Below are 26,383 nucleotides of genomic sequence, written 5' to 3'. Positions count from 1 at the left end.
TAACCTTCCATCTGCAAAGAAGTGGACTAAAGCACACACACCTGACTTGATTATTGGAGATCCTGAAGTAGGTGTAAGAACTAGAACAGAAACATCAAATGAATGTCTCTATCACTCTTTTCTTTCTCAGACTGAACCGAAGAAAGTGGAAGAAGCTCTTCAAGATGCTGATTGGGTGCAAGCAATGCAGGAAGAGTTAAATGAATTTGAAAGAAATAAAGTCTGGACCCTAGTACTGAGACCAAAGAACAGATCTGTTGTTGGTACAAAGTGTGTGTTCAGAAACGAAACTGATAGTGATGGCATAATTACAAGGAATAAAGCAAGGCTGGTTGCAAAAGGATATTCTCAACAGGAGGGAATTGATTATGATGAAATATTTGCACCAGTTGCTAGATTGGAAGCCATAAGGATATTTTTGGCTTATGCTGCTCACAAAAAGTTTACAGTCTTTCAACTGGATGTAAAAAGTGCTTTTCTTAATGGAGATTTGGAAGAAGAAGTATATGCTGATGTTAGATTTATTTGATAATGTCATGACTAATATGATTTATGTTTAGTTTTCAGATCTTACTTAAACAGGACAAATCAGTACTTAACTGAAATCAGCACTTATACTGAAGTCAGAACTTAAGTCATCAGTACTTAAGGTTCAGGAGATATTTATCAGAAGATAATATCAGGACTTAAAGGAAACGTTCAGATAAGGAAGGCGGCTGATTGATTGAAGAGAAGATCGAGAAAAATGTAAGAAGAGATATGCATGAAGAAGGAATTCTATGAAGAATAGAATACTTGGAAGAAAAGATATCTGATTGATATATTTTAGGAAGCAGAATTATATTCCATATCAATTAGTGATTATCTTGTAACTGTGTAGTATATAAACACAGACATAGGGTTTACACAATAAGTGTTATCATTATCGAGAATATTATTCATTGTAACCCTAGCAGCTCTCATGATATTTGTTCATCACTGAGAGATGACAGTTCCATATTGTAACAGAGTTTATTGCTTTGAATAAAGTCTGTTTTCTGTTACTCGTGTTATTTGAATTCGATTTGATTGTGCTATACACTGTATTCAACCCCCTTCTACAGTGTGTGTGACCTAACAAGTGGTATCAGAGCCTATCTATTAACACACAAACAGTTTAAGATCCAAAAACAATCATGTCTGAAGTAGAAACTCCAACTAAGCCCACCAAAATAGAAGAACCTCCAAAGACACAAATCCATAGTCGATATGAGGCTATTAGAGTTCCCATATTGAAACCGTCTGAATATCCCATATGGAAGGTGAGGATGACTATGTTTCGGGAAGCTACAGATCCAGAATATCTTGACAGAATCAAGGAAGGACCTCACAATCCAACAAAACTCGCAGTTGCAGTTGCAGGTGAAGCAGCAAAGTCTGTACCAAAGGAGAAGAGTGATTACACTGCTGAAGATATCGCTTCAATTGCTAAGGATGCTAAGGTACGACACTTGCTGCATAGTGCCATTGATATTGTAATGTCAAACAGGGTAATTAACTGCAAGACTACAAAGGAGATATGGGATGCCTTGGAAACAAGATGTCAGGGAACTGATTCAATTAAGAAGAACAGGAAGATAATACTCACTCAAGAGTATGAACACTTTGACTCAAAGCCAAATGAGTCATTGACTGACATATTTGTTAAACTCTTGAATGATTTGTCACTGGTTGATAAGGAGTATGATCTTGAAGATTCAAACCTTAAATTCCTGTTAGCTCTTCCTGAAAGCTGGGATTTGAAGGCAACAACTATAAGAGACAACTATAATCTTGATGAAACGACTCTTGATAAAATCTATGGGATGCTCAAGACTCATGAACTTGAGATGGAACAAAGAAGCAAGAGGAAAGGAGGAAAGTCAAGGACAGTTGCTCTTAAGGCTTAAGAAGAATCTCCCAAGGCAGCCACCTCAAGGAAAGGCAAGGGAAAGCGCTATTCACAAAGTCTGATACTGAGTCATCAAGTTCTGATAGTGATGGTGACTCAGAAACTGAAAGCTCTCCTGAGATGGATGCTGATGAAGAGATGATGAAGCTGTGTGCTCTTATGGTGAAAGGAATCACAAAGATTGCATACAGGAAATTCAGGAAGGGAAAGAAGTTTTCCAGGAAAGGTGCAAGTTCTGATAAGAAGAATTTCAGAAAATCTGAAGGCAAAGGAGGGAAGTCTGACAGAGGAGATTACACAAATGTCAAATGCTACAACTATGGTGAGAAAGGCCACATATCTCCTGATTGCAAGAAAGAGAAGAGTGACAAAGGCAAGGCTCTTATCACAAAGAAGAAAAACTGGACAGACACCTCGGATTCTGAAAGTGAGGAGAACTATGCCTTGATGGCAAATGCTGATATGGCAAATGCTGAAAGCATTACTGAAGCTGCTGAGTTAAAGGTACCTCAAACTACTTATGCCTTTCAAACTGATGATATTAATGAGTTGAGAAGATATCTTAAAACCATGTTCATTAGCTATAGAGATCAAACTTTAACATGTGAAAGATTAACTTCTGAAAATTTAGCTTGTAAGAAGAGGAATGATTATTTAGAAAAAGAGTTAGTCATGTTCCATCAAACTCAGAAAGATAGAGATGATGCTTTCAATGTTAGGGATGAAGTACTTAAAATGAATGAATCTCTAAAAGCTGAGTTAGAAAAGAAAAGAGAGATTATCAGGACTTGGACTAACTCTGGCAGAACAACTCAGAATTTGTTAAGTAGTGGAAACTGGAAAGAGGGCTTAGGTTATGGAGATGATAAGAATGATAAAGGAACTGTAGATATTAAGCCTATAGTTGTTAAACAAAAGCCAAAGTTAAAACCTGTTAAGTTTGTAGCTGTAAAGTCTGAAACTGAGAAATCAGAAGTTAAAAAGGAATTAACTTCTGACAAACTAAAACAGGAAAAGACAATTGAAGTAAACGTTGGCTTAATGACCAAGAAGCAGCTTAAGCATAAGCTGAAAGATGTTAAGAATGCAAACAAGGTAAAATTACCTAGGAAAAATAGGAATGGAAAGGAAGGTGTGAAGAAAAGGAATAATTATAAGCCTGTTCCTGATGTTCCTAGAAAAACGTGTCATAACTGTGGAAGTTCTAACCATCTGGCTTTTTTTTGCAGGAAATTTTTTTTTTAGTCCGAATAAAAACAAAAAAAAATCTGAAAAACAAAAAAATAAAAATACAGCCCATTACCCACGACCTATTTCCCCATTACCCCATGATTTTAACCCTCAAACCCACTCCTAATCAATTTTTACCCTAATCCCTACCCTATATATACATACACTTATCCCATATATTCCCCATACACTTTCAAACCTTAAACTCTCTTCCAAACACAAAAACACAAATCTTTAACACTTTTACTCAGTTTCGATGGCAACCAAGAGATTAAGGACTATCGATAGCAGCAGCACTGTCCCTACTGCTGATTCCTCGAGGGGTACTGCTGCGAGGCCTCGTTTGAATGATAGGGCTGCTGAGGAGGAGTATACTAGGCTTCTGGGTAAGCCAATTTTGAAGGAGAGGGGGTTCTTACCATCGAGGAGGGATGGTGAGTTGTTGCCTATAATTGTTAAGAAAGGGTGGATAGCTTTTTGTGAGTCTCCTGAAGCAGTGCCGATGAGCATGGTTCGCGAGTTCTATGTGAACGTGAAGGCCGAGAAGAATGGGTATTTTGTGGTCCGGGGATGACGGTTGATTATCACCCTGCGGCAATTCGCCGTGTGATTGGGCAGAGACAAAGGAAGCCCACGGAGGAGAACTGGAACGAGAAGACTGCTGAGGATTTTGACTTGGATTTGATTTGTGCTACTCTCTGTAGGCCGGGCACAGTTTGGACCTTCAAGACTGTAACTAATAAGTATCGTCACTTTCCGGCGATCGCCATGAATAGGTATGCCCGTGCATGGAATACTTTTATTTGTGCTAATATTTTGCCTACTTCGCATGCACATGAGGTCACAGTTGAGAGAGCATAGTTGTTGTGGGGAATTTTGAATGAGGAGTACTATGTGGACCTGGGTGAGTTCATCTACCAAGGAATTCTGAAGTTTTTAAGGGGAGCTAAGCACATGAACATCCCTTATGCATCTACGGTTACCAAGCTTTACCGAGCGGTGGGAGTTCAGTGGCCGTCTCATGAGCAGTTGCAGTTACCGGCCGCTCCTATTGATTCCGGGACTCTGCATGCGATGCAGGAGTGGACCGATGGTGAGCCCGAGGAGCATGGGCTGGGTTATCATCTTCCAGGAGGGCGTCCAGCACGAGGTGCTACCATGGCGAGGCCAAAGCGAGATGAGGCTGGTTCTTCTAGAGCTCAGGAGGGTGCTGGGATGGCTGATGCCCAGTATAGGAGGCTTTCGAGGAGGATGGATGCTAAGTACAAGACACAGAGCAGGTTTGCTCAGGAGCTCACCCTTGCACTAGCGACTGCTTTTCGAGGCCTTGGAGCTGACATCCAGTGGCCAGTTTTTGGTGAGGACTCTGCATATCCGCCTCCTGATACACCACCCTCTGAGGGTGATGATGATGATGATCTCTCCGAGTAGGTATACCCTGTGTTCCTTTCTACTACCTTCACTGGGGACAGTGAAGATTTTAAGTTTGGGGGTGGTAGTTAAGGAATATATTGTGTGTGTGTCATATAGTTGCATGTTCATGATAGTTTAGTTCATATAATTGCATAAATTTTTCCATATAGTTTTTTTTTATTTTTAGCTTTATTTGTTTATCATGTCATGTAGCTCATGCATTTACCATGATCCCTTTTGCGCTGATTTAACAATTGATTTGAGATGTTGATGTGAGTGTAGTGATAGCGTTAAAGTGATGTTGAGTCGTGTAGGGTGATATGCATGCTAGAAACACTTGTAATTTCACTAAGTCTTAGAGAATTCTTAAGGAAAGTCTTTGTTATGGTTTGATGGTTATCGAGGTTAATCTATTGATTATGCTTAGAATTTTATAATAGGTTCTTAGTGATAAAAGGCATGAAAAGAAAAAAATGGAGTGAAAAATGGAATTCATTGCTAATTGTGGCTAGGCGTCAAATGGCTAGTAGCCGACTCGTATGTTTATGCGAGTAGTCTAGGGTTGAGCAAGATGGAGCGAAACGCACTTGCTTAGAAAGTTGAAAAAAAAAGAAAAGGAAAAAAAATAAGAAAAAGAGAAGAAAAAAAAGAAAAAAGTAAAAAATAAAGAGTATGCATAATTGATCAAGAGTGGGCTATTTGGTATTCGAGTTATTAAGTTCTTAGGGGATTTTGTGCCTAGTGACCTAAGGCTTTTAAGGTCTGGGATCCGCTAACCTAACGCTCGCTACATGGATGCCATTGTATAAGTCTTTTGTGGACCTCACTCATTGCACGGTCAAATAAGCATTTGAATAAAAGCATGATTACGTAATAAGCTCTATAATCTTGAAGTGTTATAAGTCACTTTGTGCCTAGAATTTTTATTCTTTGTATAATCATGCGATTGCCTTGATGATAGTTGAGTCATGATAATTGATATAGTTTCGAAGCATATCTGTTAAGCATTTGCACACACCACGTTTCTGGCTGTATGTTAGTTTGTATGATTCGATTGATCTTTATTCGCCTAATTGCATTTGTTGAGATGTCGTAAGTTGGTTGGTTTGGTCGTAGTAAGGGGGATCGCTGCATTTTATATAGATTGCATTCATGCATGTTTTTATTTTGTTTTTGAGTCTGTGAAGCTTGAGGACAAGCATCGATTTAAGTTTGGGGGTGTGATAAGTGGAATTTTATACCACTTAGAACGTCTTATAATAGCTTAAATTGGTGTCTTGAAATCAAGTATTTTGTATATTTGATACGTTTTTCTAGTGTTTGTACATTTCAGGGTATTAGTTGCATTTCGGGAGAGAATTCATCAATAATAAGCCTTGGCATGTGTTTAGCATTGCAAGTGGGAAGATAGGAGCAGATTATAGCGAAGAAACGGAGCAAAACAGATCAATTTTCCAGAAGGGGTCTGAGCGCCCGCTCAGCTCTGCTGAGCGGCCGCGCAGGAAGTTGAGCGCCCGCTCAGGAAAGCTGAGCGGCCGCGCAGGGTCGTAAATTCAGATTTATTATTTTAGACTTCTATTTCTGTTTGGCTTCCAACTTCTGAGTTATTTGGGTTTTATGGGACTCCTATATAAGTAGATTGCAGAGATGTTTCACAAAGGTTGGATCGTTATATTAATCAAGGAGCGAAGGAGATGAGGAAGAAGACCGTTTTAGCACACCGCAACGAAGATGAAGCATATTTTCTTGTGATTCTTTATTTCGTTGTAACATTGGATGCTAGTTTTCTTACTTTGAACCTATTTATTCTTGTAACATACTCTGGTTTAATATAAGTAGTTTTAGTTATTATTCTCTTGTGTTTATTTATCAAGTTTTCATATGAACCCATGATGACGATGAGTGCTATCATGGGCTAATCATGATCATGGGATCGTAACGGATTTACTATGGAATTCTTTAGCTAGTTGTTTAATACCTTAGTGTGTGATGATTGTCTGATATCTAGTATTGGTTGTGCGTATTCGTCTTATGTGCGTCGCGAACATATAAGATAGGGTGTTAATCTCTTGTGAAGCGACGGTGGATCTTGAGATTTAGAACTTGCTATGCTAGCATAGGTTCATGTATGAATATTCATGATCAGTGGGTAACTCTAACAGTTTTATTCACCCTGTGTAATCAAAAGGAATAACTTGTGCTTAAATCGTTATGTTGTCAATTTCTGTAGACATATAGGGACTCAACATAATTGATGCCTATTCAACTTCTATCTTAATTGTGGATGTTTGGTAGAATGGTATTAGTAAAATGAAGGTTGGTTTTTATCAGTTTCGTGTTATTCGATTAGTATCATCACTGTTGCATGCTAAGGGTAATAACAATAGCTATTGAAGGAAGTAGTAATGAAGTTGTGATCTCGTGAGTGTTTTAATATTGTTAATTCGAGTGTTAATTAAGTGGTTAATTATAGTAGTTAATTGTAGTTAATAATTAGTTAATCAACTCTAAGTGTTATTGTCTTAACATTGAGAAGTAATCATACATTGGTGAGTGAGTTTAATCGAACATAATTAGTCTGAGTCTCTGTGGGAACGAACTAGAAAGTATTCTATATTACTTGCGAACGCGTATACTTGCGTATGTTATTAGCGCGTATTTTCGCCCTAACAAGTTTTTGGCGCCGCTGCCTGGGACTCGGCGTATTTGTTTAGTTTATGTACTTACCATCATTGGTCATTAGGACTCAGTGATTAAGACGTGTGTACTTATTGTTTCCGGTTGTGTTTCAGGTACTTTAGTGAGCGTTTATGCAAACTCCTTCTCGTACTCGCAAGAGGACTTTAGATACAGCTGAGGAGACAGACGAAGTTCTTGATATTCCGGAGAAGATAGATTTTGAAGATTCAGATTCAGGAAGTGAGCAGAAAGAACCTTTAATCATGGGTGATCGTATTGTTCCGGCAGATCCAGCACTTATGGATTTTTCTCGGCCTAAAATTGATGACATTCAGTGTAGCATCATGCACCCGGCTATTGAAGCCAATAACTTTGAAATCAAGTCGGACACTATTCAGATGGTGCAGAATTCTATTTCTTTCGGTGGTGCTGCGACTGAAGATCCCAACATGCACATAAGGAATTTTGTCGAAATCTGTAATACTTTCAAATACAATGGTATGACTGATGAGGCTATCAAGCTGAGGCTTTTTCCATTCTCTTTGAGGGATAAAGCTAAGGACTGGTTACATTCTGAACCAGCTGGGTCCATCACTACTTGGCAAGATCTTGCGTAAAAGTTTCTGGTGAAGTTTTACCCAATGACGAAGACTGCGGCTATGAGGAGTGCTCTTACTCAGTTGGCGCAACAACCTACAGAATCTATGTGTGAAGCTTGGGAGCGCTACAAGGAGATGCTGAGAAAGTGTCCACATCATGGAATGCCTGATTGGATGGTGATCACTGGTTTCTATAATGGTTTGGGGGCCCAATCTCGGCCCATGCTCGATGCAGCAGCTGGAGGCGCCTTGTGGGCCAAAAGCTATACTGAGTCTTATAATCTTATTGAGACTATGGCTGCAAATGAGCATCAAAACCCAACTCAGAGGATGATGCCTGGGAAGGTAGCAGGTATTCTGGAAGTCGATGCAGCCACAGCTATTGCAGCGCAGCTCCAAGCGCTGTCTATGAAGGTCGATTCTCTAGCCACCTATAGGGTCAATCAGATAGCTATGGTCTGTGAGCTTTGTGCAGGTTCTCATGCTACGGATCTGTGTTCTCTTGTCAATGAATCTGTTCAGTATGTGAATAATTATCAGCGACAATAGCAGCCTGTGCCAGCTACTTATCATCCTAACAACAGAAATCATCCAAATTTCAGTTGGGGTAATAATCAGAATGCTATTCAGCCATCATATCAGCAAGGCGTAATTAAACAGTTCAATCCACCTGGATTCCAGCAACCGCAACATTATGCTCAAAGGCAATCATATCCTCAACAGGGAGGTGCAGCTGCATCCACTAGTGCTGATTTTGAGGAACTTAAGCTGTTACGCAAAAGTCAGGCGGTTTCTATCAAGACCTTGGAAAATCAAATTGGCCAAATAGCCAATGCAGTGCTCAATCGTCAACCTGGCACACTTCCCAGTGACACTGAAGTGCCAGGCAGGAAGGAAGCTAAAGAGCAAGTCAAGGCTATTACCTTAAGGTCTGGAAAAGTTGCTGATGCTGAAAAAGCGAAAGAAGGAGAAGCTGAAGTTGGTACTGAAGAAGCTAAGCAAAAGGAGAAAGCGGCGAAACCAAGGAAGACTATTATTGAACACACTCAGCCTGAGGGTAATACAGGGGAGAAACAACTCTATCCTCCACCACCTTTCCCTAAGAGATTGCAACAACAAAAACTGGATAAGCAGTTCGGTAAGTTTCTGGAGGTGTTCAAGAAACTTCACATCAATATACCTTTCGTTGAGGCTTTGGAGCAAATGCCTAGTTATGCGAGATTCATGAAGAGTATTCTTTCAAGGAAGGTGAAACTGGATGACCTTGAGACCGTTCCTCTAACGGAATAATGCAGTGTTGTGCTGCAGCAAAAGTTACCTCCAAAGCTTAAAGATCCAGGTAGCTTCACCATTCCTTGCACTATTGGCAAGTTGTCTTTCGACAAGTGCCTTTGTGATTTGGGAGCAAGCATCAATCTAATGCCGTTGTCGATCTTCAAAAAGTTAAACTTGCCTGATCTAAAGCCCACCTATATGTCTCTATAATTGGCTGATCGTTCCATTACTTACCCAAGAGGCATAGTGGAGGATGTGCTAGTAAAGGTGGATAAGCTCTTCTTTCCTGCAGACTTTGTTATTCTGGATTTCGAGGAAGATAAGAAGATTCCCATAATCTTGGGAAGAACTTTCTTGGCTACCGGCCGTACCTTGATAGATGTGCAGAAAGGTGAACTTACAATGCGGGTGCAGGATCAGGATGTGACATTCAATGTATTCAAAGCAATGAAATTCCCTACAGAAGATGAAGAGTGCTTAAGAGTGGATTTGATCGATTCTGTGGTTACTTCAGAACTCGATCATATGCTAATGTCTGATGCATTAGAGAAGGCCTTAGTGGGGGATTTTGACAGTGATGATGAGGATGACAATGAGCAACTACAATATCTTAATACTTCTCCCTGGAGGCGAAAGCTAGACATGCCATTTGAATCTCTTGGTGCTTCTGACCTCAAAAATGCTGAAGGAAAGCTCAAACCATCTATTGAGGAAGCACCTACCTTGGAGCTTAAGCCATTTTCTGAACACCTGAGGTATGCTTTTTTAGGTGATGCATCTACTTTACCTGTTATTATTGCATCTGACCTTTAAGGTAGTGAGGAGGACAAGCTCTTAAGGATTTTGAGAGAATTCAAATCGGCTATCGGATGGACTATAGCAGACATCAAAGGGATCAGCCCTTCATATTGCATGCATAAGATTCTGTTAGAGAAGGGTAGTAAGCCGACTGTTGATTATGCTGATGCGAGTGTAGTGATAGCGTTAAAGTGATGTTGAGTGTGTAGGGTGATATGCATGCTAGAAACACTTGTAATTTCACTAAGTCTTAGAGAATGCTTAAGGAAAGTCTTTGTTATGGCTTGATGGTTATCGAGGTTAATCTATTGATTATGCTTAGAATTTTATAATAGGTTTTTAGTGATAAAAGGCATGAAAAGAAAAAAAATGGAGTGAAAAATGGAATTCATTGCTAATTATGGCTAGGCGTCAAATGGCTAGTAGCCGGCTCGTATGTTTATGCGAGTAGTCTAGGGTTGAGCAAGATGGAGCGAAACGCACTTGCTCAGAAAGTTGAAAAAAAAGAAAAGGAAAAAAAATTAGAAAAAGAGAAGAAAAAAAAAGAAAAAAGCAAAAAATAAAGAGTATGCATAATTGATCAAGAGTGGGCTCTTTGGTATTCGAGTTATTAAGTTCTTAGGGGACTTTGTGCCTAGTGACCTAAGGCTTTTAAGATCTGGGATCCGCTAACCTAACGCTCGCTACATGGATGCCATTGTATAAGTCTTTTGTGGACCTCACTCATTGCACGGTCAAATAAGCATTTGAATAAAAGCATGATTCCATAATAAGTTCTATAATCTTGAAGTGTTATAAGTCACTTTGTGCCTATAATTTTTATTCTTTGTATAATCATGCGATTGCCATGATGATAGTTGAGTCATGATAATTGATCTAGTTTCGAAGCATATCTGTTAAGCATTTGCACACACCACGTTTCTGGCTGTATGTTAGTTTGTATGATTCGATTGATCTTTATTCGCCTAATTGCATTTGTTGAGATGTCGTAAGTTGGTTGGTTTGGTCGTAGTAAGGGGGATCGATGTATTTCATATAGATTGCATTCATGCATGTTTTTATTTTATTTTTGAGTCTGTGAAGATTGAGGACAAGCATCGATTTAAGTTTGGGGGTGTGATTAGTGGCATTTTATACCACTTAGAACGTCTTATAATAGCTTAATTGGTGTCTTGAAATCAAGTATTTTGTGTATTTGATACGTTTTTCTAGTGTTTGTACATTTCAGGGTATTAGTTGCATTTCGGGAGAGAATTCATCAATAATAAGCCTTGGCATGTGTTTAGCATTGCAAGTGGGAAGATAGGAGCATATTACAGCGAAGAAACGGAGCAAAACAGATCAATTTTCCAGAAGGGGTCTGAGCGCCCGCTCAGCTCTGCTGAGCGGCCGCGCAGGAACCTGAGCGCCCGCTCAGGAAAGCTGAGGGCCGCGCAGGGTCATAAATTCAGATTTATTATTTTAGACTTCTATTTCTGTTTGGCTTCCAACTTCTGAGTTATCTGGGTTTTATGGGACTCCTATATAAGTAGATTTCAGAGACGTTTCACAAAGGTTGGATCGTTGTATTAATCAAGGAGCGAAGGAGATAAGGAAGAAGACCGTTTTAGCACACCGCAACGAAGAGGAAGCATATTTTCTTGTGATTCTTTATTTCGTTATAACGTTGGATGCCAGTTTTCTTACTTTGAACCTATTTATTCTTGTGACGTACTCTGGTTTAATATAAGTAGTTTTAGTTATTATTCTCTTGTGTTTATTTATCATGTTTTCATATGAACCCATGATGACGATGAGTGCTATCATGGGCTAATCGTGATCACGGGGTCGTAACGGATTTACTATGGAATTGTTTAGTTGGTTGTTTAATACCTTAGTGTGTGATGCTTGTATGATATCTAGTATTGGTTGTGCGTATTCGTCTTATGTGCGTCACGAACATATAAGATAGGGTGTTAATCTCTTGTGAAGCGACGGTGGATCTTGAGATTTAGAACTTGCCATGCTAGCATAGGTTCATGTATGAATATTCATGATCAGTGGGTAACTCTAACAGTTTTATTCGCCCTGTGTAATCAAAAGGAATAACTTGTGCTTAAATCGTTATGTTGTCAATTTCTGTAGACATATAAGGACTCAACATAATTGATGCCTATTCAACTTCTATCTTAATTGTGGATGTTTGGTAGAATGGTATTAGTACAATGAAGGTTGGCTTTTATCAGTTTCATGTTATTCGATTAGTATCATCACTGTTGCATGCTAAGGGTAATAACAATAGCTATTGAAGGAAGTAGTAATGAAGTTGTGATCTCATGAGTGTTTTAATATTGTTAATTCGAGTGTTAATTAAGTGGTTAATTATAGTAGTTAATTGTAGTTAATAATTAGTTAATCAACTCTAAGTGTTATTGTCTTAACATTGAGAAGTAATCATACATTGGTGAGTGAGTTTAATTGAACATAATGAGTCTGAGTCTCTGTGGGAACGAACTAGAAAGTATTCTATATTACTTGCGAACGCGTATACTTGCGTGTGTTATTAGCGCGTGTTTTCGCCTTAACACTTAACAGCTGTGTAAAGAATCTTCAAGTATCTTAAGGGAACAGCTGATCTGGGATTGTGGTACCCCAGAGAATCAGATTTTAAACTAATAGTTACTCAGATGCAGATTTTGCAGGTTGCAAAATTGACAGGAAAAGCACAAGTGGAAGCTGCCAATTTCTTGGAGGCAGATTGGTTTCTTGGTTTAGCAAGAAATAAAAGTCAATTTCCACATCAACTGCAGAAGCATAATACATTGTTGCAGGAAGCTGTTGTGCACAGATTCTTTGGATGAAGAATCAGTTACTGGATTATGGGTTAACATAATTTAAAATCCCTGTTTACTGTGATAATCAAAGTGCTATTGCTATGACAGGTAATCCAGTTCAACACTCAATGACAAAGCACATCAGCATTAGGTACCACTTCATAAGGGAACATGTGGATGAAGGTACAGTGCAATTGCACTTTGTTCCAACAGATCAACAACTAGCAGATATCTTCACAAAACCACTGTGTGAAGCTACTTTAACAAGATTGGTAAATGAACTTGGAATGGTTTCAGGTTCTTTCTCTAAATCTGCTTAGCTTTTGTTCTGCTGCATCAGACTTTATGATTAGTATTTACAGATATTACTATCTTTGTGTATTCTGTGCTTAATTGAAAATTGCTTAAGTACTAATTGTTGTCTGATGTGAATTTCTAAACTTTGATAGTGATATGACTGTTTCTATGACTATTCAATCCTATTAGGATAACTGTGCTAGATGCTGACCTAGTAGTCTTTAATATACTAAAGATCCCATGTTAGAAGTAATTATTTATGTGGAAATCTATTGACACAAGCAAATTCTGATATTGAGCTTAGTTAAGTTTACTTTGTCTATCTTATTACTAAGTCAAAAACTAGAATATTGCTTCTCATCTGTTAAGTTCCGATGTTAGTAAATTTGCTGAATGTACTAAGTGATGATAAACCTCACTTATCAAAAGAAAAAGGAAAAGAACAAGGAATAAAAATCAGGTACTCCCTTAAGATCTAGAGTAAAAATATGGAAGGGACGACCCAAGTGCATTGCTGGTATTAAGTAATATGCATCAGAAAAGCAAATAATTATTTTTCTTGGTGACTTTTCACACTCTATGATTACTGGAGAAATACTCTGATAATAACATAAATTCTGATAAACAGTCGTGACTCACTTACACTGAGAAGCCACTGTACAATGGAATTTCACAAGATGCATAAAATAAGCACAAAATAGTTAAGGTGGACTCATGCCTGAACTCATTAAATAAGTAGGCTTCAGAATAATGACAGATTTTAAGTAAAGTTCTTAGTTATGCCTTATTTCTAAGATGTACTGAAGTGAATCAGACTTTACTCTTAGTCTGATATTTAGCTTAATGCACACACTTACACTCCATATGAATGATGAAAATTACTGTGGTGATCAATGTTGTTTTAGATGAACAGTTTATGTGTCAGATTGCATAAATTCTGAGGACAAGTTATGATGGAAGTTCTGATGATTAAGTTCTGAAGAACCGAAATCAGAATTTGTGTGAAGAATTACAGAAATAGGCATTCACTTTTCGAGTTAAGAAATTATGTTCTGATGACTGTTAAGTTCTGATATAAGTCTAAGTGCTGATATTAAATTCTGATTCTTCACTTGGCTTATTTATGGTTAAAATCTGAAACAGTCCAATTTTACATCAGAATATGTTCGAGTGAGATATTAACAGTCACTATAATTAGGGTTAGTGGTACACGTCCATGCCAAGTATTGTTTACTTGTATCTTGTGCGCATTAAACCCTGTTTTATACTTCCAATGGCTGTTTTTATTCTCCTCAGTCTAGGGAGACGAGGTAGAATTATTTCTACCTGTAAGCATTAAATTTTCCTTGCGTCTCCTGGCATTCTATTGCCTATATAAACCAACACTTCACTCCATCTAGCACATCTCTAAATTCCTCACAAACTCACTCTCGTTTTATTCTTAACACCCAAAATGGCTGCATTTGGCTGGTTTTACAATTATGGCGATGAGACTGTACGTGTCTTTATAAATGGAATTCCAAATCCATACCCTATTGCCAACATCCCTCACAATCTCTGGATTCAATTTCCAGAGGTTATTAAATGTGATATGTTGACAGTTCGCAGATAACTACATCTCTGTCGTCTTCGACAGCAGGAGCGAATCATATGACTCGCTGTTCTTTTTGTTGAGAGAAGGAAGAAGAAATAGTTTTTGCTCCCTGTTTCTCTTCACCGTCAGCTTTGTCAGGCTTCTTAGCTTAGGACAATAGTTGTTGCTGTTAGGATTTGTAGCTTAGGATAATCTTGTAATGTTGTGCTGTAATTTAAATTTCATGAATGTATTTTCTCAATATATTAATGAAATTTTCTATTTTTGCAAGATTTTGTCTCTGAGTTGTTTGAAATTCTGATGCATTTTTAAATCCTGATTTATCTATATTCTGATGACCATTTTATTTCTGATACAAATCAAGTTCTGATTCTGACGTGGCAGTACCTGTTTACTTGATTTATTTTTTTGGTCATTCTCTCACTTAGTGTATTTTTACAGAATATTGGTTTCGCAGTGAAAATGATTTAAGTGGGAATAGTTTAAATTTTAAATAAAAACTGAACTACCTAAATTAATGGGATTACTTGGTAAATGGAACGGTTTTTCCTTGAAAAACTGCATGTGATAAGCAATGATTACTGTTTTCCCGTGCCCATTAATTATTCTTTACTGCTGCATGTCTGACAGGTGTCTAACGGTTATTTTTTCAACCGTGTATAAGTAAAAGAGAGAGAAGATTGTAAAATCTTTTATTTACTTTCACACTTTATCTCTCTTTTCTTTACTTCTATTCTATCTCATCTCCTGACGTTTTTTTTCATACAGGCATTTTGTCAAACACCTTACAGGCAAACTTATTTCTCAATTTTTCTCATGGCACCTAAGGATCTGATCATAGATGGAGCCAAGTTTGTACCCAACAACTATGCTACAATCTTAAACAATGATGAAACTCCATCTGATTTGCACTTTGTTCAAGATCTTCTAGCACACAGTGAGATTGGGTATGCATTAACCCAGCCTCAAGTCATTTCCAGCCAACAAGTCCTGACGTTCTGGCGGACTGGGCATTTTGATAATGGTGGTGCTACTGGTACTCCAAACATTAATTTTGAAGTCAATGATGTTGAGCATGTGGTAACTCCTGGAGCAGTTCATAAAGCTCTACATTTACGAGAAGGCTGCATTTTCTCAACAGCGGAGGAACCAGTTCTACAGCAGCTCATGGCCAATTTGGGGTATGAGAAGATTTTGGCCAAGCTTGGACAGTTGAAAAGAGCACATATCAGAAAGGAATGGAGCTTTTTCTTCGAATGCATCACTAAAGCATTCTGCAACAAGTGTTCCAACTTTGATGCCATTCCGATTATGAGTCAGCACATCGGGTATGCTATTTTTCACCAAACTCATTTGATTATGCAAGTGCTGTGCTAGGTTTTATAGGGGATAGGATGACAGAGGATAGGAATGTAATATACTTTGCTAGATTCTGTCAGCTTATATATACCTTCTGTTGTGCTGATGAACCTCAACTAGCCAGTTCTTTATTTCCACCTTTTAAACTTGCAAAACGGGCGTTTGATGATTTGGTAAATGCTGACCTTAAGACAAAGGTGGTTAGACCCTTACAAATACCTCAGTTTGTAAAACAGATCTTGGTAAATGCTGATCTTCACACTTACAGATCTGTTTACCCTGATATACAACCCATCAGCACATCCCAGACACCACAACAACCATCAGAACATACCATACATACTCCTCAACCTACTCAACCCTCTATAAGAACACATCTCAAACCTTCACAGATACCTCAACCTTCATCATCAGCACATACTGTGAAGCCTTCATCTTCCAAGCCCAAGAGGACAAAGACTGTACCTCAGACACCACAGAAGAGAAGGAGGATTGTTCTGAGAGATGAGTCAGACAGTGAGGAACAGGTTCCTGCATCAGAACCTGTTGTTAAAGAAGCTGAGAAGGTCCCTTCTGAGAATGATACTGGAATTGGGGGATCTAAGCTTCTCAAAAGGCTTAGAAGAATGTCTTATGCTAAAACTCCCAAGGAATCTTCTTCTTCAAAGAGATACAAGAAACAGAGAGCTCACATGCCAGTTTCAGATGATGAGGAAGCAGCAGCTAAGGAAGGAGATCAGGAATCTCTGATCTCACAAGAGCCAGAAATTGCTAAAGCTACTGCTACAGATAAAGCATCTACACCACCTGTGTCTCCTGTACATGAACCAGTATCTACTACAGACCCAGGCACAAGTGCTGAAATTGATATTCACAACCTGGTTGTGCCTGAGGTTCTCTACTTAGAAGCTCCAACAGCTCCAATTAATCCATCAACAACACCAATTACTGATGCTAATGAAACTCCAGAATTGTCTACAACACCTTCTCTGCATCTAGACATTGAAGATCATATTATAGGTGAGCATCAGACTATGGCTATTGATCAGAACTTGGAAGCAGATCAGCATTTAGAGGATGATGTTGAAGCCTCAATTGCTTCTCATACTGTTCTTTTATCAGAAGATGTTGACTCTGTAAGTTCTGATGCTGCAAATACTGATACTACTGGTGATGCTGCTATAAATGAAGATGTTACTGCAGCTGGTCCATCAGGACATGCATCTCAACAAACTATTCATAAAATTGAGATAGTCAAGAAGTTTGTTACAGGGGAAGCATCAGTACCTTGGAGTGAAACTCCTAGAGGACAGGAGTGGACTAAGGAGTGGAACACAGTTACCTTTGTTCCATCTGAAAAAATTCTTGCCGAGCACTTGGCAAAAGCTGATGAGATGCTAATTAATGATGATTTCAAGACACAGCTAAGAGTTACTGTACTTACTACAAGGCATCTTCAAGGTCAACAGTCTGTCACTCAAGAAAAGTTGAACAGGGTTCAAGAACTCTTAATGCAGCAAGATACACTCGTCAAGCTGGACAAGAAAAACTTTTTTAAACCTACCTTTGACAGAGTTGGTTACATTGAGAAGACCCAGTAGAAGCAACAATCTCAGATTGATGAAATTTTGCAAAATCAAGCTTCTCAGCAATCTCAACTAGATGAAATCCAATCCTCAGTGGAATTGCTTGTCTCTCTTCTCTTACCTGCTGATGCCAAAAAGGGGGAGAAGGTAATTAAGTCCAAATGCAAAACTGTTAAGACACTGAAGGGGAAGGATGATGAAAAAGATGACCAGGGAAACTCTGGAATGGGTGGAGGTCATAGTCAAGGTAGAGGTCTCTCATCAAGAAGAGCTGAAGCTACAAGTCATAGAACAAGTTCTGATACTGGAAAAAGAATTACTTCTGATACTAGTAAAAGGATAAGTTCTGATGAACTTTTGGATCTTGATGAAGAAATTTCAAGACAGTTATTTCTGAAAGAAAATCCAGGAATGGACTTTGAGAGTCTATTGGAAGAAGAAGCTAGACTTAAGTCAGAAAAAGTTAACTCTAAATATGAAGCTTCTGTTGGTAAAAAGAAACTTTCAAAGGTCAAAGGCATTGTGATAAAAGAAAGAACAAATATTGAGGCAACCAAGGCCAAATCACAATTGCAGATAGATCCAAGGTCAAAGGGCAAAGAAAAGGTTGGTGAACCTATAAAGGTTTATGTGCCTCCCGTGGATGAAGAAATTTCTGTTGAAGATACTGATCTTACTCTGACTTCAAGAAAGATTGCTAAGACAACCTCTGACATGGCTCAAGTTGTTCAGAGTCAAGATTTAGTTAGTTCTGATATTACAAAGAAGCAAGTAACCTCTGACATAGCTCAAGTTGACTTGATATCAGAAGATAAATCAAAGGAAACCTCTGACATTGCTCATGTTAAATCCTCAAAGTTACTCCTACCAGGATTCACCAAAGCCAAACAGAGTCAACCTTTAAAGACTGCTGTAAGTGGTTTTGAAGCAAGGGTGGTTACTGGAAAGAAAGCAAGAGATAAATATGGATTAGGTATTGTTGATGAAAGAAGAGTACAGAACACAACCAATGATCCAACTTCCTTAAGTGAACCAGGTGTTGGAGCAACTCCTGAAAGATTGAATCAACTAGAATCTATACCGATGGTTTACCATACCTACTTGAAAGAACACATCTTGTTATACTTCATGATAGATGGTAGGGTTTATCACATAAGGGAAAATGCTATTCCACTGAAGTATTTTGAAGAACTGGAACATGTTTTATTTTTACTTCAAATGAATGACAGAATAACAGAAAGTGCTGCAAACTATTTGAAGAATCAAATTCAGAGACAGAAAAGGCTTTATTCTGTAAAGTCTGACAGCACATATCTTCCAAAGTACAGAGATCACAAGGGTGATATTGTTGAGATGAAGCCTAACTCTGCTAAGATTATAACTACCTTTCTGGGTTATAAGGATGTAGAATTCAATCTTGAGTCTGACAAGGAGTATTTGATCAGACTGGATCAGGACATAAGGAAAGCTAGAATTAATGATCTCAGGGCTGCTATCTTCCAAACTGGTGAAGATTCTGCAGAGCTTAAAGATGCTAAAAGGAGGATGATTGATGAACTCAGATATGCTGAGAGATGTTTGTTAAAGAACTATCTCAGAACAACTCCTGACATCAGAGAGATCAGAAAGTGAAGCCAAGTCAAGATCTACAACTGCTCAAATTCTGATATGTATACAGACTGAAGTTGTTATCAGAAGTTAAAGTTGGTAAAGCTTTAAGGAATATAAGTTGTAGTTATCTAGTCAATTTCTCATGCATTTGTACTTAATGTTTTTGACATCATCAAATATCTGTTAAACTTGTATATTATGCTAATTTACAAGTTGGGGGAGATTGTTAGATATATTTGATAATGTCATGACTAATATGATTTATATTTAGTTTTCAGATCTTACTTAAACATGACAAATCAGTACCTAACTGAAATCAGCACTTATACTGAAGTCAGAACTTAAGTCATCAGTACTTAAGGTTCAAGAGATATTTATCAGAAGATAATATTAGGACTTAAAGGAAACGTTCAGATAAGGAAGACGGCTGATTGATTGAAGAGAAGATCGAGACAAATGTAAGAAGAGATATGCATGAAGAAGGAATTCTATGAAGAATGGAATACTTGGAAGAAAAGATATCTGATTGATATATTTTAGGAAGCAGAATTATATTCCATATCAATTAGTGATTATCTTGTAACTGTGTAGTATATAAACACAGATATAGGGTTTACACTATAAGTGTTATCATTATCGAGAATATTATTCATTGTAACCCTAACAACTCTCGTGATATTTGTTCATCACTGAGAGAGGACAGTTCCATATTGTAACAGAGTTTATTGCTTTGAATAAAGTCTGTTTTTTGTTACTCGTGTTATTTAGATTCGATTTGATTGTGCTATACACTGTATTCAACCCCCTTCTGCAGTGTGTGTGACCTAACAGCTAAACGATCTCCATGTTTTGTAGATTCAAAATTTCCTCATCATGTCTACAGACTTGATTAAGCACTTTATGGCCTTAAGCAAGCTCCAAGAGCATGGTATGAGACATTAGCTCAGTTTCTTCCGGAAAGTGGATTTAACAGAGGGACTATTGACAAAACATTGTTTTATCTCAACCATGGAAATGACTTACTTTTGGTACAGATATGTTGATGATATCATTTTTGGTTCTACAAATGACAGACTTTGTGAGAAGTTTGCCAAGCTGACGCAGTCATGATATCAAATGAGTATGATGGGAGAACTTAGCTATTTTCTGGGCCTTCAAGTTAAGCAGAATGAAGAAGGAACTTTTATTTGTCAATCTAAGTACACCAGAAATTTGTTGAAGAAGTTTGGAATGCAAGATTGTTCAAGTGCATCCACTCCTATGGCCACTGTAACAAAATTGGATAAGGATACTGATACATCAGTAGATATTACTGATTACAGAGGTATGATTGGATCACTACTCTATCTAACTGCAAATAGACCTGATATCATGTATGCTACCTGTCTTTGTGCAAGATTTCAAGCAGATCCAAGAGAACCTCACTTAACAGCTGTAAAACGAATTTTCAAGTACCTTAAAGGTACATCTGATCTAGGATTGTGGTATCCTAGAGAATCATACTTTAAGCTAATAGGTTACTCAGATGCAGATTTTGCAGGATGCAAAATTGACAGGAAAAGCACAAGTGGAAGCTGCCAATTTCTTGGAGGCAGATTGGTTTCTTGGTTTAGCAAGAAACAAAAGTCAATTTCCACATCAACTGCAGAAGCAGAATACATTGCTGCAGGAAGCTGTTGTGCACAGATTTTTTGGATGAAGAATCAGTTACTGGATTATGGGTTAACATATTCTAAAATCCCTATTTATTGTGATAATCAAAGTGTTATTGCTATGACAGGTAATCCAGTTCAACACTCAATGACAAAGCACATCAGCATAAGGTACCACTTCATAAGGGAACATGTGGATGAAGGTACAGTGGAATTGCATTTTGTTCCAACAGATCAACAACTAGCAGATATCTTCACAAAACCACTATGTGAAGCCATTTTTACAAGATTGGTAAATGAACTTGGAATGATTTCAGGTTCTTTCTCTAAATCTGCTTAATTTATATTCTGATACATCAGACTTTATGATCAATATTTACAGATATTACTATCTTTGTGTATTCTGTGCTTAATTTGAAAATTTCTAAGTGCTGATTGTTATCTGATGTGAATTTCTAAACTCTGATAGTGATATGAATATTTCTGTGACTATTCTATCCAATGAGGATAACTGTGCTAGATGCTGACCTAGTAGTCTTTAACATACTGATAATCCCATGTTTGAAGTAATTGTTTATGTGGAAACCTTTTAACACAAGTAAATTATGATATTGAGCTTAGTTAAAGTTTACTTTGTGTATCTTAATACCAAGTCAAAAACTAGAATAATGCTTCTTATCTGTTAAGTTCTGATGTTGGTAAATCTTATAGATGTACTAAGTGCTGATAAACCTCACTTATCAAAAGAAAAAAGGAAAAAAAAGAAATAAATATCAGGTACTCCTTTGAGATCTAGAGTAAAAATATGGAAGGGAAGACCCAAGTGCATTGCTGGTATTAAGTAATATGCATTAGAAAAGCAAAATAAAATTTTCTTGGTGACTTTTCATATTCTCTGATTACTGGAGAAATACTCTGATAACATCATAAATTCTGATAAGCAGTCGTGACTCACTTACACTGAGAAGCCACTGTAAAAAGGAATTTCAAAAGATGCATAAAATGAGCACAAAACAGTTGAGGTGGACTCATGCATGAACTCATTCTATAGTAGACTTAAGAATAATGACAGATTTTGAGCAAAGTTCTTAGTTATGCCTTATTTTTAAGATGTACTAAAGTGAATCAGACTTTACTCTTTGTCTGATATTTAGCTTATTGCACACATTTACACTCCATATGAATGATGAAAATTACTATGGTGATAAATATTGTTTTAGATGAACAGTCTAAGTGTCAGTTGCATAAATTCTGAGGACAAGTTATGATGGAAGTTCTGATGATTAAGTTCTGATGTACTCATATCAGTATTTATGTGAAGAATTACTGGAATAAACTTTCACTTTTCGAGTTAAGGAGCCATATTTTGATGACTTGCAAATTCTCACAATAATCAAGTTCTGATGCTGACGTGGCAGTATTTATTTACTTGGTTTATTTTTGGTCATTACTTGAATGGTTATATTTTCTCAGAATATTGGTTTATGAGAGATAAAGAAGTAATAATCATTTTTTTAGTGGGAACAGTTTTTTTTTAAACTGAACGTGCAATGTAATCATTACTTATTTACCGTGCCCATTAACTTTTGCCTTAACTGCTGCATGTCTGACAGGTGTAAAGGTCTGTTCCACTTCTCATTAACTGCTGTCACGTGGGGTGTCTAAGTAAAAGAGATAAAAGATTTTCAAATCTTTTATTTTCATTTTTATTCTACTTACTCTCTCTCTCTTTTCTTATTCTCTCTCACATTTTCTGACGGTTTTCTTTACAGACATTTTCTCAAACACCATATAGGCAATTTTATTTCTCACTTATTTCTGATGGCACCCAAGGATTTAATTATTGATGGAGCAAAGTTTGTACCAAATAACTATGCTGCAATCTTGAATAAGGCTGAAGCTCCATCAGATCTGCACTTTGTGCAAGATTTGTTAGACAATAGTGAGATTGGGTATGCTTTGACCCAACCCCAATTCAATTTCAAGCCAACAAGTGCTGACATTTTGGCGTACTGGGCTTTTGATGATGGTGGTGCTACTGGTACTCCAAGCATTATTTTCACATCAGGAGATGTCGAGCATGTGGTTACTCCTGGAGCAGTTCGTAAATCTCTCCACTTACCTGAAGGTTGCACATTCTGAACAGTGGAGGATCCTGTCTTACAGCAGCTTATGGCCAGTTTAGGCTATGAGAAAAGTTTGGGAAAGCTGGGTCAACTGAAAAGAGCAAATATTAGAAAGGAATGGAGCTTTTTCTTTGATTGTATCACTAAGGCATTCGCCAATAAGTGCTCCAACTTTGATGCTATTCCCATCATGAGTCAGCAAATCGGGTATGCCCTTATTCATCAAACTCATTTTGATTTTGCAAGTGCTGTGCTAGGTTTCATAGGGAATAGGATGACAGAGGATAGGAATGTAGTATACTTTGCTAGATTTTGTCAGCTTATATATACTTTCTGTTGTACTGATGAACCCCAACCTACCAGTAATTTAATTCCACCCTTTAAGCTTGCAAAAAGGGCTTTTAATGATTTGTTAAATGCTGACATTAAGAAACAAGTGCAGAGACCCTTACAGATTCCCCAATTAGTAAAACAGATCTTGGTAAATGCTGATCCATAAATATACACATCTATTTACCCTGGTGTTCAACCCACCAACACATCACATCAAACACAACAGCCATCAGAACCTACCATCTCTCACCAACCTCAATCTTCTCAACCTCAACCAACTCAACCATCCATCAGGACATATTATAAACCAACACAGTCATCTCAACCTTAACCTTCAGCACATCCCGTGAAGCCCTCATCTTCAAAACCCAAGAGGACTAAGATAGTATCTCAGTCTCAACAGAAGAGAAGGAGAATTATTCTGAGAGATGAGTCAGACAATGAGGAACATGTTCCTATATCAGAACCTGTTATTGTAGAAGCTGAGAAGATCTTTTCTTAGAAAGATACTGAAACTGGGAGTTCTAGGCCCCTCAAAAGGCTTAGAAAGCTAAATACTGATGATGAATCTCCCAAAGTCTCTAATTTTGCAAAGAGACTTAAAAAGCAAAGAGCCAGGAGGGCTGTAAATGAATTATCTCACTCTGAGGAAGTCCTGGAAGCGGCTAAGGAAGGGGTCAGGAATCTCTGATCCCAACAGAACCTATAGTCATTGAATTACTTCCCATAGCTGAATCAGACTTTACTCAAGCTCCAAAGTCTCCTATTCAAGAGCAAGAGGATATTCAAGAGCAATTGTCTACACCTCCTGTGTCTCCTATAATTGATCCAGTACATGTTGAAGACCCAGGTACAAGTGCTGAAATTGATATTCATAACTTGATTGTGCCTGAGGTTCTGTACTTGGAAGCTCAAACAACTCGACTCACTCCACCAACAACACCATTTTTGGATGCTGATTTCAATGCAGAAATTCCATCAACACCAGTTCTGAATCTAAATGATGAAGATCAGATTTTGGGTGAGCATCAAAATTTGGATGTTGATCAGAACTTAGTTGTAGATCAGAATTTAGAGGATGATGTTGAAGCCTCTATAGCCTCACATACTATTATTCTATGAGAGGATGCTGATACTGCAGGCTCTGTAAGTTCTGATGTTGACAATGCTGAACTTACTGGTGAAGCTGCTGCAAATGTAGATGTTGAGCAGCTGGTCCATCAGGACATGCACCTCAACAAGCTCCATGCAAAGCTGATTTAATCAAGAAGTTTGTTAGAGAGGATGCACCGGTACCTTGGAGTGAAAATCCTAGAGGACAGGAGTGGACTAAGGAATGGAACTCAGTTAGTTTTGTTCCTACTTAAAAAATTCTTGCTGAGCACCTTGCCAAAGCTGATGAAATGCTGATAAATGATGATTTCAAGGCACAGCTTAGAGTTACTGCAATGAGTACTAGGCACCTTCAAGGTCAACACTCCATAACTCATGACAAGGTGAATAAAATTCAAGAATCTCTTATCCAGCAAGATATGAATATAAAATTGGAAAAGAACAGATTTTTAAAGCCAGCCTTTGACAGAATTGGGTATATTGAAAAGACTCAGGAGAAGCAACAAGTAATTAAGTCCAAATGCAAATCTAGTCAAGTACTGAAGGGTAAGGATGATGGAAATGATGACCAGGGAAACTCTGGAATGGGTAGAGGTCATGGTCAAGGCTAAGGTTTTTCATCAAGCAAAGCTGGAACTACAAGTCAAAGAATAAGTTCTGATACTGGGAGAAGAATAAGTTCTGATACTGGTAAAAGGATAAGTTCTACTGAACATCTGGAACTTGATGAAGAGATTTCAAAGAGATTATTCCTCAAAGAAAATCCTGGAATGGACTTTGAAAGTCTAAAGGAAGAAGAAGCTAGACTTAAAGCAAAAAAAGTCAACTCCAAGTCTAAAGCTTCTGTTGTTGAAAAGAAACTTCCAAAACCTAAGGGTATTGTGATTAGGGAGAGGACAAATTCTGAGGCAACCAAAGCCAAATCACAAGTGGAGGTAGATTCAAGATCCAAGGGCAAAGAAAAAAATTGGTGAACCTGTAAAGGTATATATGCCAGTTATGGATCTGGAAGAAAAATCTGATGAACATGCTAGTCTGATTTTGAAGAAAAAGGATATTCAAACAACTCTGACATAGCTCATGTTGTTCAAGATCAGGACTTAGTAAATTCTGATATTTCAGTGAAGCAAGCAACCTCTGACATAGCTCAAGTTGGCTTGATATTAGAAGATAAAGAAAAGGAAACCTCTGACATTGCTCATGTTAAACCTTCAAAGATGCTACTACCAAGATTCATAAAAGCTCAACAGACTCAACCTTTGAAGACAACATCAAGTGGTTTTGAAGCAAGAGTTGTTACAGGAAATGAAGCAAGAGATAAATCAGGATTGGGTAGTTCTAAAGAAAGGAGAGTACACAACACTACCAATGATCCAACTTCCTTGAGTGAACCAGGTGTAGGAGCAACTCCTGAGAGATTGAATCAACTTGAATCTGTACAAATGGTTTACCATTCTGTTTTGAAAGAAGACATCATGTTATACTTTATGACAGATGGGAGGGTATTCCAGATCAGGGAGAATGCTATTCCATGGAAGTATTTTGAAGAACTGGAACATGTTCTATTTCTACTTCAAGTGAAAAACAGATCAACAGATGGTGCTGCAGGTTATTTAAAATCAAATATTCAAAGATAGAAGAAGCTTTACTCTGTAAAGTCTGACAACCCATACTGTTCTAAGTACAGATGTCACAGTGGAGAAATTGTTGAAATGAAGCCTAATACTGCTAAAATCATCACTACATTTTCTGGTATTAAGGGACTTGAATTCAATCTAGAGTCTAATAAAGTCTATATCATTAGACTAGATCGGAATATAAGGAAAGTTATAATAAATGATCTCAGGGCTGCTATTTTTCAAACTGGTGAAGATACAATTGAATTGAAGAATGCTAAAAGGAGAATGGTCAATGAACTTGAATATGCTGAGAGATGTCTTTTGAAGAACTATCTCAGAACAACTCCTGATATCAA

The 26,383-nt window shown here is 37.7% G+C and overlaps 1 non-coding gene across 1 annotated transcript; it reads right to left on the bottom strand.

Moving 5' to 3' along the window:
- Positions 1-7,908: 7,908 nt before the first annotated feature.
- Positions 7,909-8,015, bottom strand: LOC141662494 (small nucleolar RNA R71). The gene has a single exon (XR_012550608.1). It is a non-coding gene; the product is annotated as a small nucleolar RNA R71 (small nucleolar RNA).
- Between the last annotated feature and the right edge of the window lie 18,368 nt (positions 8,016-26,383).

This window comes from Apium graveolens, chromosome 5 (genome assembly GCF_009905375.1).
Source record: "Apium graveolens cultivar Ventura chromosome 5, ASM990537v1, whole genome shotgun sequence".
Lineage (NCBI taxonomy): Eukaryota > Viridiplantae > Streptophyta > Magnoliopsida > Apiales > Apiaceae > Apium > Apium graveolens.
Note: the sequence above shows the minus strand (reverse complement) of the source record. Positions and strands in the feature narration are given on the sequence as shown.